Below are 7,426 nucleotides of genomic sequence, written 5' to 3'. Positions count from 1 at the left end.
TGATTGGTGAATTACTCCCCTTGACATTCCAGGTGCACCACTTAATCGAATGACTAACCATTATCGTCCAGGTAAGTCCAAGACCCCCCCCCCGGGAGGAAGAACCCCACCCAAAATACCCCGAACGTAGACCATAGAAAACTCACAAAAATAGAAATTCTTTAATGCACTCACGCCAATATAGTGAAAAACTATTTCGAAATAAGAAAAATATAAAACACATTTAAAAGGAGATTTTCCCCCTTGCTTCCAGGGGGCATCACTTCCTATCAGTAAACCCATCGTATCCTCTCCCAACCAATGCCCCACCCTTAATCCAGGACCACATAGTAAAATACAGAAATTCCAGTGTACTATAAAGCGAAAGTTGAAAGTGAGATCCCCACCTACACCAACACCGAGATACATTTAGTGAAGACACTACAAAGCATAAGCATATAAAACTATAAAGTTACAATCTCAGCAGGTAATAATTAAGTATGATAACAGAAAAAGAAAACCCCGCTCTAAGAAAAAAATGAGATAGGACAAAGCAAACACCTTCCCCCACACGAATCAGCTAAACCACCCGGCCTATATAAATAAAAAGGAAATCGCATATTGGGGAACAAATAAGCCCGCCTCCCTACCCCCCGGAGACGATATTAAACAATAAAAGGAAATAAGAAGAAAAAATAGGTGAGACGGGGGGGTGCAAAACAGCATCATTAACCACACGGATTAATTCTTACAGTCTATTTAAGAGAGTCCAAAAATTCTTTGGCCTTATCCGGCAATCCCAAGTTATAGATGGATCCTTCATGGCTAAAACGCAGCGTCGCTGGGTAACGCAAGGAATACTGGATGTTTAAGTCCCTTCGACCCTTTTTTGTTGAAAAAAAAGGCCTGATCGAATCCTCCCTGTTGTAACTTCAAGTGCTCCTTATCCAGTAAATGTGTCTCCTGTAAGAGAGTTATATCAACGTTTTTTTTGAGGTTTGATAGTATTTTCTTCCTTTTGATTGGTGAATTACTCCTCTTGACATTCCAGGGGCACCACTTAATCGAATGACTAACCATGATCGTCCAAGCAAGTCCGAGATCCCCCCCCCCGGGAGGAAGAACCCCATCCAAAATACCCCGAACGTAGACCGTAGAAAATTCACAAAAAGTAGAAATTCTTTAATGCACTCACGCTAATATAATGAAAAACTAATTCGAAATAAGAAAAATATAAAACACATTTAAAAGGAGATTTTCCCCCTTGCTCCCAGGGGGCTCATTTCCTATCAGAAAACCCATCGTATCCTCTCCCAACCAATGCCCCACCCTCAATCCAGGCACCACATAGTAAAATAAAGAAATTCCAGTGTTCTATAAAGCAAAAGTTGAAAGTGAGCTCCCCACCCCCACCCACACCAACAATTCTTTGGCCTTCTCCGGCGATCCAAAGTTATAGACGGATCCTTCATGGCTAAAACACAGCATCGCTGGGTAACGCAAGGAATACTGGACGTTTATGTCCCTTAGACCCTTCTTTGTTTCATCAAATGCCCTCCTCTTGCGGACCAAAGCTGGGGAGAAATCCTGGAACAGCAAAATCCTAGATCCCTTATGTGTTATAGTTGGGGATCCTTCCCGAGGGTTCTGGAGGCTTTCCAGGAGCATTTACATCTCTCTGTAACACTGAAGCCGGAACAGGACCGGGCAGAGGCACTGGTCCGACCCGGGCCTGCGTATAGCAACCTAGTGGGCCCACTCTACCCGCACCTGGCCTGAGCCAGACTCCAGCTTCAATATCTGAGGGTGCCACTGCTCCAAAAAGACTGCAAGCTGGCCTTCCTCTTCCCATTTGGGAAAGCCCAGCAAACGAATATTTGTTCGGCAACCTCAATTCTAAGGCCTGGACATGTTGTTCGAGAGTCCAGACCCGGCCCACGGCCGACTCTGCAGCAGCTTCCGAGGTCGCGGCCTTTAGCTCCGCCCCTCCCATGCGAAGTTCGAGCTTTTCAATATCTCGGTCGTGCTTTTGCAGTGCAACCGAAAGCGATTCCCACCTGGATCTGGATTCCTCTCTGAAAGTGTCGATCTTCTCCTGCAGTTTGTTAATTACAGAGAACAGGCTCGCCACCGTAGTTAAGTCCCCCGGGGCGGCCGCGGACGTCTCTGCTGCTGCTGGAGGAGTTGGGGGAGGGGTTCCTGCCTCCTGCGAGCTGCGGGCATTCTTTCCTTTAATTATTTTAGCACTGTACAAAACTACTCACATTTGATGCAGAATGACCAAATGAATTAGGTAACAGTTATTTTGAATGGTTTGGAAGGTGTAGTGGAGGCAGGTAGCCCACTTTCCCTGAGTTTTGGGTGGAGACTCAGACTTGCTGGGTCACTGCCATCTTGGATCTCCCAAATGCCTTTTAAATGTTGAAATTGTACCAGCCTCCACCAGTTCCTCTGGCAGTTCATTCCATACATATACCACTCTCTGTGTGAAAATGTTGCCCTGTAGGTATCTTTTATATCTTGCCCCTCTCACCCTAAACCTATGCCCTCTAGTTCTGGACTCCTTGACCCCAGGGAAAAGACTTTGCCTATTTATCCTATCCATGCCCCTCAAAATTTCGTAAACCTCTATAAGGTCACCCCTCAGCCTCTGACGCTCCATAGAAAATAGCCCCAGCCTGTCCAGCTTCTCCCTATAGCTCAAATCATCCAACCCTGGCAAATCCTTGGAAATCTTTTCTGAATCCTTTCAGGTTTCACAACATCCTTCTGATACGAAGGAGACCAGAATTGCACACAATATTCCAACAGTGGCCTAACCAATGTCCTGTACAGCTACAACATGACCTCCCAACTCCTGTACTCAATACTCTGACCAATAAAAGAAAGCATACCAAACGCCTTCTTCACTATCCTATCTACCTGTGACTCCATTTTCAAGGAGCTATGAACCTGCACTCCAACATCTCTTTGTTCAGCAACAGTCCCTAGGAACTTATCATGAAGTGTAGAAGTCCTGCTAAGATTTGCTTTCCCACCTCGCATTTATCTGAATTAAACTCCATCTGCCACTTCTCAGCCCCTTGGCCCAACTGGTCAAGATCCTGTGGTAATTTTCCCAGACGCACTCCGATGTCCAGCGATACATGAATTTAAATAGCAATGGCAGTAACTGTGCAGTTACGCTGTGGTGCACTGACCTTACCATGTGCTTCCTTTGTCTGTTCTTCTCCCTTTTAAAACTGCTATTATTTTGTCTTTTTTTTCCAAAGTTCCAAAACAATGCAACAGCATATAAAACAGTAATTGCTGCTCCTGAACTTTAAGGAAATCACCTCCAACACCTAAAATACCTCAAAAAAGGAGCAGCTGTTATAGCCAGAAATCTTTCCCCTCCTCCATCTTGAATTACCCAGAATCGATTATAAGTGGCATTTCGATACCCTGTTCACTAAGAGTGGCTATTCCAGTAACCCAATTAATCCCAATCATTGTTAACTTATATTAAAATATGTAACACCCTGAAAAGATGTCTGCTACAGTTGGGAAAGGAGATATCAAAATAATATATAACATTTTCCTCCTCTGGCTATTCGTTGAGCATTCAGAGTTGCCATGCCTGGTTTGAATTTAAATAAACATTTTTTTTGCTTTCATTGTTGCTTGATACATTCTTCTTGGTAATGCACTGATCAATCAGAATCCACTTACCAAACATTACCTTGCTGCACTACTGTGAGTGCGCCAGGGTTTAGAGGAGGCTCAGGGATTGAACTGAACTCTCATGGGACTCCCATGTCTGTTGAGAGCCACCCAAAACATCCTTTAAAAAAAAGCAAGTACTGCAGATCAGAAGTAAAACAGAACATGCTGTAGAAACTCAGCGGGTCTGGTAGAACCTGTAGAAAGAGAAACAGAGTTAACTGTGTAAGTCTTGCCCTGGTTTGTCTTACCAAAGTGCAACACCTCACATATATCTAAATTAAATTCTATATACTGTTCCTTGGCCCGCTGGTCCAGCTGATTAAGATCCTGTTGTATTCTTAGATAACCTTCTTCACTGTTCATTATAGAACCAATTTTGGAGTCATTCAAAAACGTTCTAACCATGGCCCCTATGTTCTCATCCAAATCATTTGTGTAAATGGCAAACAAAAGTGGAACCAACACCGATCTTTGTGGCACATTGCTGGTCACGGGCCTTCAGTATGAACAACAACTCTCTACCACCAATCTCTGTCTCCTACTGTCAAGCCAATTTTGTATCTAGTTGGCTAGCTCTCCATGAGTCCAACTTTACTAACCAGTCCATCATGTGGAACCTTGTGGAAGGCCTTGTTGAAGTCTACATGGACAACATCTACCACTCTGTCTCCATCTAGCTTCTTATGCACTACTTCAAAAAGCCAATCAAGTTTAGAGACACAAGTTTCCATGCACAAAGCCATGCTGAGTATTCCTAATCAGTCCTTGCTTTACCAGATCTTGTCTCTCAGAATCCCCTCCAGCAACTTATCCACCATTGATGTCAGGCTCACCAGTCAAAAGTTCCTTGGCTTTCTTTGTAGACTTCTTTAAATTAGCCACCCTCCAGTCTTCTGGCATCTCACCCAAGGCTGTTGATGATACAACTTTCTCTGGTAGGTGCCCTGCAATTTTTTCCCTAGCTTCCCATAATGTTCAGGGTTACATTTTATTAGTTCCCAGGGATTTATCTACCTTCATGCATTTTAAGACCTCCAGCACCTCCTCTTTGGTAAAATGAAATCTTTTGAAGACATCAGTATTTATTTCCCTGAGTTCCATGTCTTTCTCGATAATAAATACTGATGAGAAATATTTGTTTAGAATCTTGCCCATCTCCTGTAGTTCCACACATAGATGGCCTCATATCTGCCAAAGCTATTTCATGTCCACCTTTTTGTCCTCCTGGTTTCCCTCTTAAGGGTACTCCTACACCCTACAATCCCCTCAAGGGATTCATTTGATCCCAGCTGTCCAGACCTGACATTTACCTCCTTTTTCTTGAACAAAGCTTCAATATCTCTATTCATCCAGTGTTTCCTACTCCAGCCAGCATTGCACTTAACACTGGCAGGAACATGCTCTTTGAGCTCTTATTGACTCGCTTTTGAAAGCCTCACATTTGCCAAACATCCCTTCAACTGTGAACAGCCTCCTCCAGTCAACTTTTGAAAGTTACTATCCAATCCCATCAAAATTGGGTTTGCCCCAATTTAGAACTTTAACTTTGGGACCAAGCTATCCTTTATGATAACGATTTTAAAACTAATAGAATTATAGTCACTGGTCCCAAACTGCTCCCCCAAGAACATCTCAGTCATTTGCCTGACCATACCTCAGAAGAGGAGATTTAATTTTGCTCCTTCTCTAGGAGCACCATCTACATATTAATTGAGAGAGTTTTTCTTGAACACTCTTAACACATTTCCCGCCCATCCAAGCCCCTGACACTGGCTGTCCCAATCTATGCCTGGAAAGTTCAAATCCCCTCCCATTATAACCCTATTATTTTTATGCAATCTCCATACACATTTGATCCACAATTTCCCACTGACTACTGGGAATATTCTAAATTGACCCACAGCTAGAGAAATCGGGTCTGACAGAAAATTGTCTGAACTAAATTAAATAGCAACCAGCAGCTATTGGTGAGAGAGAAGAGTGGAAAGCAAGGTCACCGATGTCACAAACGTTCAGGATAACACTTTTAACCAACCTAATGGCTGTGTATTGGAGAAGTCAGACTTTCTGGCATCTTGACTGCTTGAGGACATGTACTTTACACCGCATGACATGGCAACAGGGAAGGTGTCAGCACAACCCCATTGGATAATTCAAACACAACTCATGACCCGATTGGCCAAAGACCACAGAACATTCTGGAAGGTTTGGAGTGAGGTGGATAAAAACACACACCTGGCAACCACCCCCTCTGTGAAGACTCACAGTGAAGGCACAATCTGGCCCAGCAGCAGAGCTCTCACACCTGGAGAGAGAAAAGATCCACCCTAACCTGCGAGACTTACCTTTGTGGAAGAGAGCCAGTCTCATGTTGGAGAGGCAGGATATTCCAAAAGCCCAGCTCCAACACATGGATCATTGCAGGTAATATCTTTTTTCAGATGGATAGAGAGTAAATGTGGCAGTTTGGGAAATGCATACAAGGTGTTTCTAATAAGGAATGTTTTGTTAATAAAGTCACGTTGAGCCACAAATCGGGTTTTGTGCCCTTTTGTCTGCCTCGCCAACAAGAGTGCTTGGATGAAGTTTTCTAACACATTAACTTGTTGAAGTGTCCAAAACATGGACAAGATTGGAAATTAATGTTGGCCATGACAGCATCCTCATGTTGCATATGAATAAAAATAAGTTTCTTGTCTTTTTGGATTAGTACTGAGTGAAGCCCTGGATGCACGGGGAATTATCAGTTCAAGATGCTATGTGTTACAGCAATAAAGCTGCAGAGGCTGAGATATGCCATGGCCATACCATGATAGGAATGTTAAAATATTCAAGAATCACACACTGGTTTTTCAGTACTGATGAACCTTCTTGGAGTGCCAAAACACGCAATCCTATGGTGTTTCCTGGAGGTTACAATACTGTTAAATCTGCTTTGCTATATTTCTAAACCAAATTATTCTTAGCTTTGTGTCAAGTTATCCATTTTAATGTGTTCACAACTCAATCTTGTCAAGCGTGCATAGATTTAATCATTGTAGTTTGGCTTTAACAATGGTTTGGTGGAAAGTGCTAATGGATAAGTATAACAATAATATTTACTGTTAATTTGTCTCAGAAATAGCCATTGTAGTATAACCTGAAGTCTGTACATATCGTTGAACATCAGGTGATGATTTAACATCTTGCGTGCAAGGCTCTGGATTTTAGAGAAGGGTTAAATAAGGTTTCCCCAGAACATTAATGGTCTGCTGGCAAAGCTCCTAGACAAATTGAAGATAAATGCCTCCAAAAGTCAAAACTTATCACAATATGTCTTCAAGGAACCACAATCTCATTGTGTAAACAGAATAATTAGTGTATTTTTGTGCCTCTATATTAAACTCACATTGACACGAGTGATCAGTATATTAACGAATCAAAGAAGAATCCCTAACAGGACTGCAATTTGGGAGACTAGTTTTCCCAAAGGAATTACTAACAGTTACTATCTATTGTCCTGGCAAAACTGAAATGGAGAACTGTTCTGAAATGCAGGCCCCAGTAGTTCATTGAACTGTTCACAATCACTAAAAGATAAATAACAACTGCAATACCTGAAACTCAAGGTAGTCAGGGCAGGTGACTGAGGTGTCAGTGGGGGAGCACTTTGAGGCCAGCGACCATAATTCTATTCGTTTTAAAATAGTGATGGAAAAGGATAGACCAGGCACTCCACAGAAAACAGCCCCAGCCTGTTCAG

This window comes from Chiloscyllium plagiosum, unplaced genomic scaffold (genome assembly GCF_004010195.1).
Source record: "Chiloscyllium plagiosum isolate BGI_BamShark_2017 unplaced genomic scaffold, ASM401019v2 scaf_13344, whole genome shotgun sequence".
Lineage (NCBI taxonomy): Eukaryota > Metazoa > Chordata > Chondrichthyes > Orectolobiformes > Hemiscylliidae > Chiloscyllium > Chiloscyllium plagiosum.
The sequence above is the reverse complement of the archived record's forward strand: the minus strand, read 5'-3'. Positions refer to the sequence as shown.